The sequence below is a fragment of the Octopus sinensis genome, linkage group LG4 (genome assembly GCF_006345805.1).
Source record: "Octopus sinensis linkage group LG4, ASM634580v1, whole genome shotgun sequence".
NCBI classification, from domain to species: domain Eukaryota; kingdom Metazoa; phylum Mollusca; class Cephalopoda; order Octopoda; family Octopodidae; genus Octopus; species Octopus sinensis.
The window spans coordinates 150,375,798-150,394,715 of NC_043000.1; the positions used below are offsets into that span (position 1 = coordinate 150,375,798).

Sequence of the window (18,918 nt, forward strand, 5' to 3'; positions counted from 1 at the left end):
CAAAAGCATCAAATTGTTCAGCCAGACTACAAAAATAACAGAGAGTATCATAGCATAATTGATCAAGAACAGAGTTAGTTAGGTTCTCAACTAGGGTCCATATAAGATTTTGGGGGGTGCACACAACAAAATAGTAAATTGGGAATACACAATGGTATTTTAAGGGGCCCTGAATAAATTTTGCTTTAGATGTATGTATTGCAACAAACAGCTAGGTTTCTTTCTCTAACATTTTATATAGTTCAACCTACACGAATTTATGTGTAAAAACATTGATAAATAACATTTTATAAAACTAGTTTTAAACATCAAAGGATTATGAGGTCCACCAGAATAAAATGGTAATCAAAGGGGTCTATAGATAAAAAATTGTTGAGAACCCCTGGTTTGGACAAAACATAAATCAGCTTTATACCTAGAGGAGGTACCATTAATATAATCTTCCTAGTAAGACAACTATAGAAGAAATACTTGACTAAGAGTTGACTGCAATACTTGGTATTCATTGACTTTGACAAGGTACCTTCTCTACCTTGGAAACTAAGTATACATGAATGGCTTGACAACTATACAAGCTATGTGTGAAGGTGTAATAAATGAAGTGTGAGTCAACAATACTTTTGGAGATCGAAACGCATCTGACACTCTTGTTGGACAGAGCTGAATTGAATTTTTGTCTCCGAATTTCTGATATTTATTAAGTTTTTAACATACCAAGTTCATAAGAGATGTTATCACAAGACAAATACTACAGTAACTGGCCTATCAACAGTGTGGATACATTAAATATGGTACATAGATGGCTATTTTAGTAAAATATTGCCTCAGTTGCATATCATAGACATAAATGCATCTATAACTAAGTGTGTGTGTGTGTGTGTTGTCTAAAATCCTTGAGTCAGAAAAACAGGCACTGATATAATTTACCAACTTAATAAATTGGGTAGATTCTTCTTCTTCTTCTTCTTCTTCTTCTTCTTCTTCTTCTTATTATTATTATTATTATTATTATTATTATTATTATTATTATTATTATTATTATTATTATTATTATTATTATTTATTATCATCATCATTTTCATTAGCATCTTTCATTTCTATTTCCATTTCTTGCCGAGTGTCTTCCTCACACCTAGCGCAAAGAAACATACTGTATTGGCAGGCCATTAAAACAAGCACACCAGATTGTTCATTTATAGAGTCATGTGACAGAGAAAAAGGAGAAGACAGAGAAAAAGGAAAAAATAAAAAATAGAAAAGTAAACAGATAAAATAAAGGAGGAAAAGGAAAAGAATTTGCAGTGACAATGCTCTTCTCAATACGTGTTACGTACCAGTTAAGACAATCTTTTGCACTTCCTGTATGGATGGTAAGCCAGGGATCATTCTTAAATAATTTTCAGTTCCTTTTTTGATCATTCCAAGAGCTCCTACAATCACTGGTATTGTAACTGTCTTGAGATGCCACATCTTTTTGATTTCAATTAGCAGATCTTTATATTTTCTGAGCTTATCAAATTCTTTTGCCAAGATATTATAATCACAGGGTTTGCTCATGTCAATCAATAAACAGACTTTATTACATTTGTCTTTCACAGCAATATCTGGTTTATTTGCCTTGGTGGTCTGATCTGTACATACTGGGAAGTCCTAAAGAATAGTTACATTTTCTCCCTCAGTTACAGCCTTAGAGTTGTGTTTCTACCATTTGCCAGCAATTTTGATTTTATAATGTTGACTCATTATCCAATGGAGATATTGGCCAACTCTGTCATGACTTGATTTGTACTCTACAGGTGCTAAAACCTTACATCCAGTGATTAGGTGGTCCACTGTTTCTATCCCATCATTGCAGTATCGGCACTTTGGGTCGACAGCATTTTTCATGACATTGGATTGATAGTTCTGGGTCAATAAACTCTGATTTGGGGCAGCCAAGATAAAGCCATCACTCTCTGTCTTTAGCCCTGAGCTCCATAGCCACTGATGGATGTGCTTCTGGTCTACATCAGCTTGTTTGATACAGGGTACATATTTACCATGCAGAGGTTTTTATTTCCACCTATCAGCCAATTGTTCAAGTGCATTTTGCTTTGCTATTGATCTCACCTTCTTTGCAACTACAGTTGCAGCACTTCCCTTATGCTGTTCAACTTGGGTATTATGCATAAACGGTGAACCGGCCAAATCGTTAGGACACTGGGAAATGCTTCGCAGTATTTCGCCTGCCGTTACGTTGTGAGTTCAAATTCCGCCGAGGTCGACTTTGCCTTTCATCCTTTCGGGGTCGATAAATTATGTACCAGTAACGCACTGGGGTCGATATAATCGACTTAATACCTATGTCTGTCCTTGTTTGTCCCCTCTGTGTTTAGCCCCTTGTGGGTAATAAAGAAATAGGTATTATGCATAAACTCACTTGAAAATTTTTTGCTCTCCTTCATAACAGAATGAAGCTTCTTATGTCTTTCATAGTTTTCAACAAGCTTTAGCATCCAGTCGTTAGAAGTTCCAAGATATCTTGCCAGTCCAATCTTGGTGATTTTGTAGGAGATTTTGAAATGGATCAAGCTTTGAGCTCTGGAAAGGTAAAGATAATCTGTATTGGCCTTTGGGTGGTGCATCTTAATCCAAGTCAGCAGCTTACAGATATTCCTGTTAGTCTTCCTTATTTCACTCATATTCCAGTTCAACACATTGAAACTGTAAATAACAACAGGAACTGCTAAGGAATTTATAACTAAAACCTTGTTATGTGCATTTGACTCAGATTTTAGGATTGCTCAAACTCTCCCATAACACTCCTTTTTGATCTTCTCTTTCATACTTGTATGTTGAATGCCCCCATTTATTCTGAGGTATTTGTAAGTTTGTTCCTGCTCGAGTTCTTTTATGAGTGTGTCAAACAGTTCAGCCGGAATTTTGGAATCTGGTCCAGTCCCAGGGGTTTCCATTTATGAAACTTTCTAAGAACACATCTTAGCTCTTCTATTCCCATTGCCTCCCATTTCTGCTCTTCATCTTCATCCAGTCTCCCTTTCTCACATTCTATCCAGTCAGTTTCAGCATTATACTCTTTTTCGTTGTTCCATATCTTCCTCCAGAATTCTTCCATTTCCTCAGTCTCAGGTGACTCTTTTACTTCTATCTTACTTTTGCCAATTTCCCCATAAAATTTCTTTATTATTATTGTTGTTGTTGTTTTCATTGATGCTTTTGCTCTTCTGACGTTCTACCAACACTATACCAAAAGAGCAAATTGGGCAAAGTTCTTTTAGGTCATTTCGTCTATTTCAACTTTCTAACACCCTCCTTAGTATCCTTGTTGTTCCTAACAAGGCTATTTTCTGCAACAGCTTCATTTTGATAGAAATTCTTAGCTAACTGTTCCAATGTGCCAACCACAATCAGTACCACTTCTACATACCTGATTCTCCATAGTGTTATGACTTCCTACTTCAGCTCCTGATATTTCTCCTCTTTCTTGCTTTCCTTCCCATTCATTCTGTGGTCCCATAGAGAAGCAATATCCACAATAATTGCTATGTACTTTTTCTTATTTAAGACAACAATGTCCAGTTTTTTGCTACAATAAAATGGTCATTTTGGATGGTTGTGTCCCACAAGATATTGAAATCGATCAATGGAAATTGCAGCTGAGTTACCAGTGCCGGTGGCACGTAAGAGAGCCATCCATTCGTGGCCATTGCCAGCGCCGCCCTGACTGGCCTCGTGCTGGTGGAACGTAAAAAGCACCATCTGTTCGTGGCCGTTGCCAGCCTCGCCTGGCCCCCGTGCCGGTGGCACATAAAAAGCACCATGCGATCGTGGCCGTTTGCCAGACTCGTCTGGCACATAAAAAGCACCCACTACACTCTCGGAGTGGTTGGTGTTAGGAAGGGCATCCAGCTGTAGAAACACTGCCAGATCAGACTGGGCCTGGTGCAGCCTTCTGGCTTCCCAGACCCCAGTTGAACCGTCCAACCCATGCTAGCATGGAGAACGGACGTTAAACGATGATGATGATGATGATGATGATTTTCAGCAATCCTTTCCAGTTGGTGCTCATACCATTTCTCACATCTGCCTGTGTCTATTCATGATAAAGCTTCCAGTGAACCAATCTGACAACCAATCTGTTGTGTCTTGTCTTGTACTCTTATTGTTATTGTTGTTGTTACTGTTGTCATTGTTTTGTTGTTAAAATAAGAGATTATAGTCTCATAATATTCTGTTGTGTCTGAAGAGAGTCATTTTCTTTTTGTGCCTTATAATGTAACACACTCACCAGTAAAATTTCCACTTATTTCTTATTTTTATTTTCCTAAAATTTTCGTTGTCTTGCAACCTTTTCAATAGTCTTGACTCTGTCCGTTATTTACACTGCGTTCCTTTTTGTTTGTTTGTGCACATGTGTGTGGGTCAGTGTGTGTGCGTGCCTATGCATGCATGCATGTATGTATGTATATGTGTATGTAAGTATGTACGTATGTATGTATGCATATATGTATGTATGCATGTATGTGGTATGTATACATGTGTATACATACCACGGCGAGCTGGCAGAATCGTTAGCACGTCGGACGAAATGCTTAGCGGTATTTCGGCTGTCGTTACGTTGTGAGTTCAAATCCCACCGAGGTCGACTTTGCCTTTCATCCTTTCGGGGTCGATAAATTAAGTACCAGTTATGCACTGGGGTTGATATAATCGATTTAATACCTATGTCTGTCCATGTTTGTCCCCTCTATGTTTAGCCCCTTGGGGGTAATAAAGAAATAGGTATGTATACATGTGTATATCATCATCATCATCATTGTTTAATGCCCGCTTTCCATGCTAGCATGGGTTATATATATATGTCTCATAATAGCTAAATTACTAATTGGGTTACACATGAGAAGTTGAGAATTAGCCCTGACAATCATCAGAAAAGACTGAAAGGAATAGTATAGTGCATGCTGGAGGTAAGAATATACTGTATAATGATATTATGAGTTTTAATTATTTCTTAATGTATTTCTCTTCAAATATTTCTATGTGTAAATATTATACTGTGAATGTTAAGAAATTGTGATTTTCATGAATAATATTATTTGTATTATTTGTTTTATTGTTGTTGTTCAATATTTTTTCAACAATTCCACTGGAACACATTCTCACTTTGTAACATGAAAATCAATGGGAAAATAAACTTCATGTTATGGCAAAATTTTCAAGAATGCATTGCTTCCATAATAAGAAGGATGCCCGTATACTAATTTTCATTGAAAACTGATGATTCACTGTATCAAATTCCTTACATTTGTACATTTGTTCAGGTGATATCTGTCTATTTGTCTAATATATATATATATTGTGTGAGTGTGTGTGCGTGTGTGTGTGTGCATGTGTGTGTCTGTCTGTGTGTGTCTGTGTGTGTGTGTGTGTTTGTGTGTGTGTATGAGTGTGTGTGTGTGTCACCTGAAAAAATGTTTAAATTTAAGAAACTTAATACAGCAGTTACAGTGACTCAACAATTTCCTATGAATATAAATGTGCGCATGTATATGTGGACACTGGATGCACAGTTCTATTCTTTCACATGTAAAAAAACCCATTCAAGCGCTTAATATACATTAGTAGGAAAGAGAATACTGTGTGTTTATATATGTATTACATGTAGCAGTTATACCCTTAACATCCATCCACACTACAGATTAAAATGGTGATATGAATTCAAAATTGCTGTTTAGATACAAGTCAATCCTGAGTAGACTGTTCATCAGATGTATTCCTGTTGTAACTATCCTATTGAGATATTTAGGACTTTATTATTTAGTGGCCGATGCCAGCGCTGCCTTGACCGGCTTCCATGCTGGTGGCACGTTAAAAGCACCAACCGATCGTGGATGATGCCAGACTCCCCTGGCACCTGTGTTGGTGGCACGTAAAAAGCACCCACTACACTCTCGGAGTGGTTGGTGTTAGGAAGGGCATCCTGCTGTAGAAACACTGCCAGATCAGACTGGAGCCTGGTGCAGCCTCCTGGCTTCCCAGACCCCGGTTGAACCGTCCAACCCGTGCTAGCGCGGAAAACGGACGTTAAACGATGATGATGATGATGATGTATCATTTTTGTTTTTGAATTGGTTAGAGCATTGTGCTCATAATCATGAAGTAGTGAGTTCGATTCCCGGGTTGAGCTGTGTGCTGTGTTCTTGAGCAAGACACTTGATTTCATGTTGCTTCAGTTCACTCAGCTGTAGAAATGAGTTGCGACATCACAGGTGCCAAGCTGTATTGGCCTTTGCCTTTCTCTTGGATAACATCAGTGGCGTGAAGAGGGGAGGCTGGTATGCATGGGCAACTGCTGGTCTTCCATAAACAACTTTGCCCAGACTTGTGCCTTGGAGGGTAACTCTCTATGTGCAATCCCATTGGTCATTCATGACCAAAGGGGGCTTTTTCTATAATTTGAGGGAGAATGAAGAGCTTGCATAGCAACTTGATTTTAATGATGGAATAACAAAATATATTTGTATTTATAGTTGTCTTTCAGTCTTAATATGTACAGCTATAGATCTTCATGGTAGAAGCTTGGATAAGTTTTATTTATAGAGCTGAGAGAATCCAGGTGTTCCTTTACACAACTCATGGTATGGCTTTGTGGTTAAGAAATTTTCCTTCATAGCCATGTGGTTTCAGGTTCAATCAAATCTGTGGCACTTTTAGTAAGTGTCTTCTGTCTTAGCCTTTGTGAACAAAATTTGGTAGATGGAAACTATGCATAAGCCTGTTGTGTGCATGTGTGTGTGCATATAAATCCCACCAAACACACAGACACAATATATATATATATATATATAATAAAATATTAGGGAATAAATCCAAACTTACAGGGAAAAATCAGATTTAGGATTGAATCCAATTTTATAGTAAAATGTTATATTATATTAAATTAGAGATAAAACCACTATTGTTACATATTGTTACATATTGTTGCATATTGTAACCATAACTCGAATTATTACGAATTGGACAGCCCTGAAACGATCGTAGTGTTTTACTCATTATCTTTTATTAAACTTTTAATAATTTTGATATATATTTAAAATAATATAAATTAATTAATTTTATGTATTGGCTTAAGTTTTTCATTGTTTGATTTGCCTAATAGTGGTTTTTATCTCTATTTTAATATAATATTATATATATATATATATATGTATATATCAAATACAAAATGGGACTAGAACGCAAAACATCCAGGCAGTTAAGTGATGCAAAAAGAGACAACAAAACATTCAGGTAGACGATACAAATAAAACAAGGATGGGTCATTCAAAGTTTTCTTTCTTCAGTCGAGTTCCAGATTATGTTTGCATATGTTTGTATATGTGTGGAGGTGTTTATATCAATGTGGTTTAGTGGTTTGGCTATTTAGCTCACAATCATAAGATTGTGAGTTCAATTCCCAACGGTGTGTTGTTTCCTTGAGCAAGACACTTTATTTCATGTGGCTCCAGTATGCTCAGCAAGAAAAAGTAAATTATACCTGTAATTCAAATGGCTAAACTTGTCACATTCTGTATCATGCTGAATCTCCCTGAGAACTACATTAAGGGTACATGTGTCTGTGGAGTGCTCAGCCACTTGCACATTAATTTCACAAGCAGGCTGTTCGGTTGATTGGATCAATTGGAATATTTGTCATTGTAACCAATGCAGTGCTAGTTTTTGGGGTTGTTTTTCCAGTTAACAAAGACATGTGTATTGAACAGAGATATCCTTTAGTATTTATGAGAATCGGCTGAATAGTTCATAAGCTGACCAAGATACTCTCATGGAATATGACCAAATGAGGTTTATTTTTCAACATAGTTTTCTTTGCAGTCCATCAATGTTGCAGTTCCTGCATCCCAATGGTGAAGAAGCTTTCATCCAGTTGGTCAAAAAAGTCATTAACAACAAATATTACGTCATCACTCTGATACTGGTTCCTAGCCAAGTGTTTTTCCCCGTTAGGGAACAGGCAATAGTCAGATGGGGCCAAATCAGGAAAATAAGGAGGGTAAATCAACCCTCCTTATTTAAATGTCTGCCTGAGTTCAATGAAATAAGTACCAGACAAAAGCCCGGGATTGATATATTTGAGTAAAACTTTTAAAGGTAGTAACCCAGTGTGACTGCCAATGAAAGATGACAACAAAAGGTGGGAGCTGGTAGATTTTTATTACAATATAAGAAACAACAATGAAAAATATTATTTATTTTTCCTGAGCAGAGATAAAATAGTTAAAATGATAAGGCATTAAATTAATTGCTTATGATTTCAAATGCAATAAAGGGCTTTCATGTTTAGTCAAAATATTTTCTTTTAAATTACTTAAATTCTCTTAGATAGGTTCCAGATTCATGCATATATCATCTCTGATAGGCTGACACAACAAGGCACAGAAAGGTTTATCCTTCATCCGTGTGGCTTTAAAAGTTTTCTTTAACACTTGTATGATGAAGCTACTTGATATTTCTACAAGGAAAATGATGGCACCATTTTGACAAGAAGCAGAAAAGAGTTTATAGAGAATATTTGAATTGTAAAAACTTCAAAAATTGTAATTATTTTTGAAGAAGTCAACTTGTTTGTCTTTTTAGTGCAACCGTGGCAAACTGACAGATTGTCTAGGGTCTCATTTAAAAGTCAAGTAAACATTAATTGTATTACCAATTAACCAAGTAGGAGTGGTTGTGTGGTAAGTAGCTTGTTTACCAACCACATGGTTCCGGGTTCAGTCCCACTGCGTGGCATCTTGGGAAAGTGTCTTCTACTATAGCCTCGGGCCGACCAAAGCCTTGTGAGTGGATTTGGTAGACGGAAACTGAAAGAAGCCCGTCATATATATGTATATATATATACGTGGGTGTGTTTGTCCCCCTAGCATTGCTTGACAACCGATGCTGGTGTGTTTATGTTCCCGTTACTTAGCGGCTCGGCAAAAGAGACTGATAGAATAAGTACTGGGCTTACAAAAGAATAAGTCCCGGGGTCGAGTTGCTCAATTAAAAAAGGCGATGCTCCAGCATGGCCGCAGTCAAATGACTGAAACAAGTAAAAGAGTAAGTCAGTTTCCTTTTCAGTTTTTATTTACCATAAAACACACATTATTGAGATATCCATGTGACTTGACTGATGTATATTACCAGCATTTTATGACTTTATGTCAGTGAGAGCTATTCTTATCAACAGTGGTAAGACTGAAATCAGGATGCAAAAGCTCTGTGGGTATTTTGTAACAATGAGAAAGAAAAAGAAAACCAGGTACAAATGGGAGAAGAAATTGCTACTTCTCAATGTGTCACAGCTCTGATATTATGGACATGTGATTAGAATGTTGCAGGAAAGAATTACAAGACACTTTCTTCAAGCCAAGCCAGCAGGGAGGAGAACCAGAAGTAGACCAAGAATAAGATGGTTGGATAATATCCATAATCTCAGTTGGTCGCACTTGGGAATCCGTTTAGAAAGTGTAATGATAGTTGTTTCTTATTTCTTCATTGCCCACAGGGGGCTAAACACAGAGGGGACAAACAAGGACAGACAAAGGGATTAAGTCGATTACATCGACCCCAGTGTGTAACTGGTACTGAATTTATCGACCCCGAGAGGATGAAAGGCAAAGTCGACGTCAGTGGAATTTGAACTCAGAACCTAACAGCAGACAAAATACAGCTAAGCATATTGACCAGCATGCTAACGTTTCTGCCAGCTCACCACCTTAATAATAGTTGTTTCTGATAGAACCCTATGGAGGAGGTGCCCAAGGACTCTACCCCCACGACCTTTCCTAGGAATAACGGGCAAAGAAAATGGATGGATGGATGGATGGATGGTAACATTCTTGCTATATTCCTTTGGTGAAGGTGTGAGGCTTAGGTGTTTGGGCATTTTGTTCAAGATTGTAAGGTCGAGTTTGACATTGTGTCCTTGAGCAAGACACTTTATTTCACATTGCTCCAGTCCACTCTGCTTGCGAAAATGAGTTATACCTGTATTTTAAAGGGCCAGTCTTGTCACATCCTGTGTCATGCTGAATTTCCATGAGAACTACATTAAGGGCATGCATGTCTGTGAGATGCTCGGTCACTTGCATGTTAATTTCACAAGCAAGTTGTTCCATTTATCAGATCAACTGGAACACTCATCATCATAATCAACAAGTGCCATTTAATATTCCTTTATCTACAAGATCAACAACTCATTATTTGAATTACATTTTTTGGTCAAGGCTACAATCACAACAGAGAAAATAAATATCCTAAACTCAATAAACTATATCAAACACACATACACAAGGTATGTGTATTGCCAGTTCATGGGCAGACTGCAATTTATAGACATGAGAGAATGGTTTCTCATCAATATGTCTGGTATAAAAACACCTGGAAGCCATAGACAAGCAAGATAACTCATACCAGGTCCTGTTCCAGGAGTGGTAGACATTAATGTTTCATCATCTTTGTAACTTACCAATACCATGTACTCAAAACTAGGCCAGACAAGCTAAATCACTTGTTATGAAAATATGCAAAATGGTGTGAGAACCCTGTGCTGGCATATCCCAAAGGCGGCAAGCTGGCAGAAACGTTAGCATGCCAGGCGAAATGCTTAGCGATATTTCGTCTGCCGCTATGTTCTGAGTTCAAATTCCGCTAGGTCGACTTTGCCTTTCATCCTTTTGGGGTCAATTAAATAAGTACCAGTTACACACTGGGGTCGATATAATTGACTTAATCCGTTTGTCTGTCCTTGTTTGTCCCCTCTGTGTTTAGCCCCTTGTGGGCAGTAAAGAAATAGGTATATCCCAATGTTTTATACCACAGAAATTCAAATATGAGTGAGAAGCAGCCCAAGGAATATAAACAATATCAATCATACATACCCAAAGTATGTGTATTGCCAGATCATGGCCAGGCTGTGATTTATAGGCAAGAGAGAAAATTTTCATGTCAATACACCTGGTGTAAAAACACCTAGAAGTCATAGTCAAGTGAGCTAACTTATGCCAGAGATCTGGCCATGAACTGGTAATACACATACCTTGTATATGTGTGTTCGATGTTGTTAATATTCTTTAGGCAGCTTCTCATTCATATTTGAAATTTTTCTATGGCTTGAACCCAATATTAAAAACTAACTTAAAATATTCAGTATAGATGTATTTAAGACCAGCTTTTAAAATATAATAGACCACATATTTTGTCTTTTCAGATCATTGAATGTGAATAATATGCATATAGGCGCAGGAGTGGCTGTGTGGTAAGTAGCTTCCTTACCAACCACATGGTTCTGGGTTCAGTCCCACTGCGTGGCATCTTGGGCAAGTGTCTTCTGCTATAGCCTCAGGCCGACCTATGCCTTGTGAGTGGATTTGGTAGACGGAAACTGAAAGAAGCCTGTCGTATATGTGTATATATATATATATATATGTATGTGTGTATATGTTTGTGTGTCTGTATTTGTCCCCCTAGCATTGCTTAACAACCGATGCTGGTGTGTTTACGTCATTAATAGATTCTACAGTGATCTCTTCTTAATATTGGCTCCAAAACATTTATTTTTCACTTGGAATATGTATTTTTGTTCAAATCAACCAGAATTTTTGTATGTGCTTAACCTCAACAGCATATAGACTTACTTTTGAAAAATATTGTAGGCACAGGGTGAGGGTGTGTGGTAAGAAGTTTGCTTCCCAACTTCATGGTTCTGGGTTCAATCCCATTGCATGGCAGCTTGAACAAGCATCTTCTATTATAGTCCCAGGCCAATTAAAGCGTTGCGAGTGTAACTGGTGGAGGGAAACTGAAAGAAGCTGTCATATATATATATATATATATATATAAAAGTGAGGTTGTGTGCTGTCTGTCTCCTACGATTTAGATTCCTAACTACTCCCACATTTTGCGGTGCAGTTTAACCAAAACCAGGTATCTTATAGTTGTGATTCATATCGAGCCCTTCTGGGTATTAGCGCGCGTCTACGATGAGTCTACGATTTAAAAAAAAATTTACAATCAATTTTTCTCATTTTTAATGCATTTTTGGCATATATAAGGGAAGTAACTCTCTAAAAATTTATTATTAAATCTCAAAACGTAAAAAGTTACAGTAACACCACCCCCTTTGTGGTTAGCCATATTGAGATGGCTGTTATACTTTACATCTCTAAAAATGCTTATATAGTTATTTCCCTTACAAACCCGAGCAATGCCGGGCGATACTGCTAGTATATATATATTATGTGTGTGTGTGTGTGTGTGTGTGTTACTGTCTCCTTGCCTTGACATTGTGTGGTAGTTGTAAATGAATGTCACCATCATACAAGCAGCATCCATAATTTCCAATCTTCTATGAAAACATATCTGGTCATGGGGGAAATATTACCTTGCTTGGAAACAGGTAAGGATTGGCAAAAAGAAGGGCGTCTGGCCACAGAAAATCTGTCTCAACAATTTTCTGTCCAACCCATGCGGGCATGGACAAATGGACATTAAAACCTTGATGATTATATCTGGAACAAAATCTTATACATTTACTTAAGTCTCATTGTGATTTACTTAAAACTATTTTAACCCTTTCGTTACTGTATTTATTTTGAGATGCTCTGTGTTCCTTTCAATTACTTTAAATATAACAAAGAATTTAGTAAAATAACTTTGTTATCATTCAGCTAGTGTTAGGAACGTAAATTGTGACTAAGGTTTGGTGGAAGATTTTAATTCAAAGCTTATGAAAACAAGACATTTGTACTACAGAGCCAGAGCCGGTTTCAGCCGGGCTGGTAATGAAAGGGTTAAAAGTTTCTGTCACTCATCCAGTTTCGATAACTATACATGGTGATGAAAAAGCATTTGATATACTTTCATTGTGATATAAAGATGGATATTGCTTCAATCAAAATCTGTTTTTAAAATTTATGAAAATTTAAAGCATTTTTATTAATGTAGGCTACTGTTAATCTTGATAACAGAGTTTTAAGATCTAAGTAAAGGAATTGATAAAGTTCATGCTTTTTCATAATGGATGTTTATAAAGTTAGTTCAACGCACTTACTGAATTTATTGCACCAACCTCATTTTAATATTGGTTTGAAAGTGGTACTAAGTATGAGAGGTTTAATACAATAATATGCTTTGATGGAAAACAAAATACAAAGGATGTAGTTGTATGAAACTTTTACTCCTAAGGACTATGTCCAATGTTTTAATGGCTGCTATGAATCATTATAAAACGGCAGAATGAGGAGTACAAAGAGGTAAAAAAATGGAAGAGTGCTGAACAAAATGTTCTCTCTTTTACTCTCTTTTACTTGTTTCAGTCATTTGACTGTGGCCATGCTGGAGCACCGCCTTTAGTCGAGCAACTCGACCCCGGGACTTATTCTTTGTAAGCCCAGTACTTATTCTATCGGTCTCTTTTTGCTGAACCACTAAGTGACGGGGATGTAAACACACCAGCATCGGTTGTCAAGCAATGCTAGGGGGACAAACACAGACACGCAAACACACACGCACATATATATATATATATATACATATATACGACAGGCTTCTTTCAGTTTCCGTCTACCGAATCCACTCACAAGGCTTTGGTCGGCCCGGGGCTATAGCAGAAGACAGTTGCCCAAGATGCCACGCAGTGGGACTGAACCCGGAACCATGTGGCTGGTTAGCAAGCTACTTACCACACAGCCACTCCTGCGACAATATTTTTAAAGCTTTCTCTATGTTCTAAATTGAAACCCTATTAAGGTTAACTTTGTGTTTCATGCATTCAAAGTTGTGAAAAATAGAAGAACCAGATACAAATATGTGACACTTTGTCAATGCAAAAAGTATCAGCAGAACACAACAGAGTGAAAGATCCTTTCATATGTATGGTCTGATTGTAATAGAATAAACTGAATTATATGGAAAAAACAAAAAACCAGCATGACTAAGATAAAGATAAAAGCTATGTTGTTTTCAATGATTTCGAGAAAGAATAGGAAGAAACTAATGATTGCACAGGTGGCATATGACATTTTAACGAGACAGACAATGGCAAAACCTTTCAGTACATTGTTTAGTCCAAAGTACGATAATGATTCAGTCAGGGAAATAGATAAGTTCTGGTGTGTAGGCAACCAATCAATTTCAGAGTAAATTTGGTGTTGACTGAACATTTGCAGACCATCTGACATGATATAGAATCTAGAGATGTTTTTCTTAGAATATTTTACAATACACGCTGCAAAAAGTGTTGTTATTTTAAAGGAAGGCGGAAAATATAACAGATAAGAAAAGAGATTACTGTGATCTGACTGAGATATAATGAAAATCTGAAAAATAGACTCAGTTTAAGTAAATCAGATATGAAGGAAAGATTGGTATGTGTTTTTTGACCAGAATACCTCATGAGAGCTGATAGTAATTACACAATAGCAAATATATTAAAAAAGATTTTAAAACATCTTGACCTCAGAGAGATTAAAGGGTTTAAAAAGATTGACCTATTCCATGTCAAATGAGACTGATCTTATTTTATTGATTTGTGTTAATCTATATGAACAATGAATGTTGCAAGTACCAACATTGATGTCGATAAAAATCTATTACAATCTATTACATTAGCATCGAATCATATAGTACAATTTTAAAGATATTTAGTAATACTATTTATTCTTTTTTATTTTAATTTTTTTATTGATCAAGGGCCTTTATTTGATGCGGCCTTATGATAAGCAGGTTATGTAGAAACTAAGGGTAAAAGATTGTAAAAATTAGTTAATCAGGCGCAGGTGTGGCTGTGTGGTAACTAGCTTGCTAACCAACCACATGGTTCCGGGTTCAGTCCCACTGCGTGGCATCTTGGGCAACTGTCTTCTGCTATAGCTCAGGGCCGACCAATGCCTTGTGAGTGGATTTGGTAGACGGAAACTGAAAGAAGCCTGTCGTATGTATGTATATATGTGTATATGTATGTGTGTGTCTGTGTTTGTCCACCTAGCATTGATTGACAATGCTGGTGTGTTTACGTCCCCGTCACTTAGCGGTTCGGCAAAAGAGACCAATAGAATAAGTACTAGGCTTACAAAGAATAAGTCCCAGGGTCGATTTGCTCGACTAAAGGCGGTGCTCCAGCATGGCCACAGTCAAATGACTGAAACAGGTAAAAGAGTAATCATATTACTGAAATTTGTGATGAAAATTTAGAGTTAGTATTTTTAGTATTAGTAATAACTGATAATAGTTTCAAAGAATAAGTATATGAAATTTTTGTATTTTTTTATCTTAGAACTTGGAATCAGATGAACGATGGATTGTGTTGGAATATTTAATTATATTTGTACTCAATAGGTACAGGCATGCTGAGTGATAAGAAGTTTGCTTCTCTGGTTTCAGGTATAGCACCTAAAGCAAGTGTCTTCTCCTATAACCCTGGGCCAACTAAAGCTTTGTTAGTAGACATGTATATACAGATATGACAGAAAGCCTGTCATATCTGTATATACATGTGTGTATGTGTTTGTTACTGTCTCCTTGCTTTGTTATCAAGTGATAGCTGTAAATAAATGTCACTGTCATACAAGCAGTGTCTTTCATTTCCAATCTTCTGTGAAAACATGTCTGGCCATGGGGAAATATTACCTTACTTGGAAATAGGTGAGGGTTGGTGACAGGAAGGGCATCTAGCAGTAAAAAAATCTGTCTCAACAAATTATGTCTGACCCATGTGCATATGGAAAAGGGAACATTAAAACAATGATGATGATGATGATTAACTTGTAGATATATGAAGAAGTTGACAGCATTCTTTTTTTTTTCTTATTAAATTTTACATTATTTATTTATTTATTTGCAATACAAGGAGAATGTTTCAGAAACTCTTCTATAAAACATTCTGATCAACAGTATTTAATATCCAGCAAAATAAACTAAGTACTATTATAATGTAAAGATAAACCCTCAAGGACCTCCTAAGGTCTTGGAGGGTCCAATACCCAACTTAGGGGTTGAATGCTACACCAGTCACCAGACTGGACACCGCTGCATAATACTAAAGATCCTGCTTTCTCCATCCAGTGTAACAAGGATCAAAGGCTCACAACTTTCAATACCTTGCCAAAAGACCTCAAAGAGTTACAAAGTGTAGATATGGATGTGTTCAAAGAACAATTAGACAAATTTTTATCTGATGTATCAGATGACCCCACATTATGACAAGAAATGCAGACAAGAGCAGCTCTGTTCAGTTCACTGCTTCATCAGGACTGATTCCAGCAGCTCTATTCAGTTCACTACTTCATCAGGACTGATTCCAGCAGCTCTGTTCAGTTCAATACTTCATCAGGACTGATTCCAGCAGCTCTGTTCAGTTCACTACTTCATCAGGTCTGATTAAAGCAGCTCTGTTCAGTTCACTACTTCATCAGGACTGATTCCAGCAGCTCTGTTCAGTTCACTACTTCATCAGGACTGGTTCCAGCAGCTCTGTTCAGTTCACTACTTCATCAGGACTGATTCCAGCAGCTCTGTTCAGTTCACTACTTCATCAGGACTGATTAAAGCAGCTCTGTTCAGTTCACTACTTCATCAGGACTGATTCCAGCAGCTCTGTTCAGTTCACTACTTCATCAGGACTGATTAAAGCAGCTCTGTTCAGTTCACTACTTCATCAGGACTGATTCCAGCAGCTCTGTTCAGTTCACTACTTCATCAGGACTGGTTCCAGCAGCTCCGTTCAGTTCACTACTTCATCAGGACTGATTCCAGCAGCTCTGTTCAGTTCACTACTTCATCAGGACTGATTCCAGCAGCTCTGTTCAGTTCACTACTTCATCAGGACTGATTAAAGCAGCTCTGTTCAGTTCACTACTTCATCAGGACTGGTTCCAGCAGCTCTGTTCAGTTCACAACTTCATCAGGACTGGTTCCAGCAGCTCTGTTCAGTTCACTACTTCATCAGGACTGATTAAAGCAGCTCTGTTCAGTTCACTACTTCAGCAGGACTGATTCCAACAGCTCTGTTCAGTTCACTACTTCATCAGGACTGATTGCAGCAGCTCTGTTTAGTTCACTACTTCATCAGGACTGATTAAAGCAGCTCTGTTCAGTTCACTACTTCATCAGGACTGATTCCAGCAGCTCTGTTCAGTTCATTACTTCATCAGGACTGATTCCAGCAGCTCTGTTCAGTTCACTACTTCATCAGGACTGATTCCAGCAGCTCTGTTCAGTTCACTACTTCATCAGGACTGATTCCAGCAGCTCTGTTCAGTTCACTACTTCATCAGGACTGATTAAAGCAGCTCTGTTCAGTTCACTACTTCATCAGGACTGGTTCCAGCAGCTCTGTTCAGTTCACTACTTCATCAGGACTGGTTCCAGCAGCTCTGTTCAGTTCACTACTTCATCAGGACTGATTCCAGCAGCTCTGTTCAGTTCACTACTTCATCAGGACTGATTAAAGCAGCTCTGTTCAGTTCACTACTTCATCAGGACTGGTTCCAGCAGCTCTGTTCAGTTCACTACTTCATCAGGACTGGTTCCAGCAGCTCTGTTCAGTTCACTACTTCATCAGGACTGATTAAAGCAGCCCTGTTCAGTTCACTACTTCATCAGGACTGGTTCCAGCAGCTCTGTTCAGTTCACTACTTCATCAGGACTGATTCCAGCAGCTCTGTTCAGTTCACTACTTCATCAGGACTGATTAAAGCAGCTCTGTTCAGTTCACTACTTCATCAGGACTGGTTCCAGCAGCTCTGTTCAGTTCACTACTTCATCAGGACTGGTTCCAGCAGCTCTGTTCAGTTCACTACTTCATCAGGACTGATTAAAGCAGCCCTGTTCAGTTCACTACTTCATCAGGACTGGTTCCAGCAGCTCTGTTCAGTTCACTACTTCATCAGGACTGATTAAAGCAGCTCTGTTCAGTTCACTACTCATCAGGACTGATTAAGCAGCTCTGTTCAGTTCACTACTCACTACTTCATCAGGACTGATTAAAGCAGCTCTGTTCAGTTCACTACTTCATCAGGACTGGTTCCAGCAGCTCTGTTCAGTTCACTACTTCATCAGGACTGGTTCCAGCAGCTCTGTTCAGTTCACTACTTCATCAGGACTGATTAAAGCAGCTCTGTTCAGTTCACTACTTCATCAGGACTGGTTCCAGCAGCTCTGTTCAGTTCACTACTTCATCAGGACTGGTTCCAGCAGCTCTGTTCAGTTCACTACTTCATCAGGACTGATTCCAGCAGCTCTGTTCAGTTCACTACTTCATCAGGACTGATTCCAGCAGCTCTGTTCAGTTCACTACTTCATCAGGACTGGTTCCAGCAGCTCTGTTCAGTTCAATACTTCATCAGGACTGATTAAAGCAGCTCTGTTCAGTTCACTACTTCATCAGGACTGGTTCCAGCAGCTCTGTTCAGTTCACTACTTCATCAGGACTGATTGCAGCAGCTCTGTTCAGTTCACTACTTCATCAGGACTGGTTCCAGCAGCTCTGTCCAGTTCACTACTTCATCAGGACTGATTCCAGCAGCTCTGTTCAGTTCACTACTTCATCAGGACTGGTTCCAGCAGCTCTGTTCAGTTCACTACTTCATCAGGACTGATTAAAGCAGCTCTGTTCAGTTCACTACTTCATCAGGACTGGTTCCAGCAGCTCTGTTCAGTTCACTACTTCATCAGGACTGATTAAAGCAGCTCTGTTCAGTTCACTACTTCATCAGGACTGGTTCCAGCAGCTCTGTTCAGTTCACTACTTCATCAGGACTGGTTCCAGCAGCTCTGTTCAGTTCACTACTTCATCAGGACTGATTAAAGCAGCTCTGTTCAGTTCACTACTTCATCAGGACTGGTTCCAGCAGCTCTGTTCAGTTCACTACTTCATCA

At 38.1% G+C, this 18,918-nt stretch overlaps 1 long non-coding RNA gene across 1 annotated transcript in view; it reads left to right on the forward strand.

Moving 5' to 3' along the window:
* Nucleotides 1-18,918, forward strand: part of LOC118763159 — a 51,868-nt gene that overhangs the window by 4,375 nt on the left and 28,575 nt on the right. Inside the window, exon 2 of the long non-coding RNA XR_004998919.1 lies at nt 11,252-11,299. This is a non-coding gene — a long non-coding RNA (uncharacterized LOC118763159). The remainder of the gene's footprint in view (nt 1-11,251; nt 11,300-18,918) is intronic.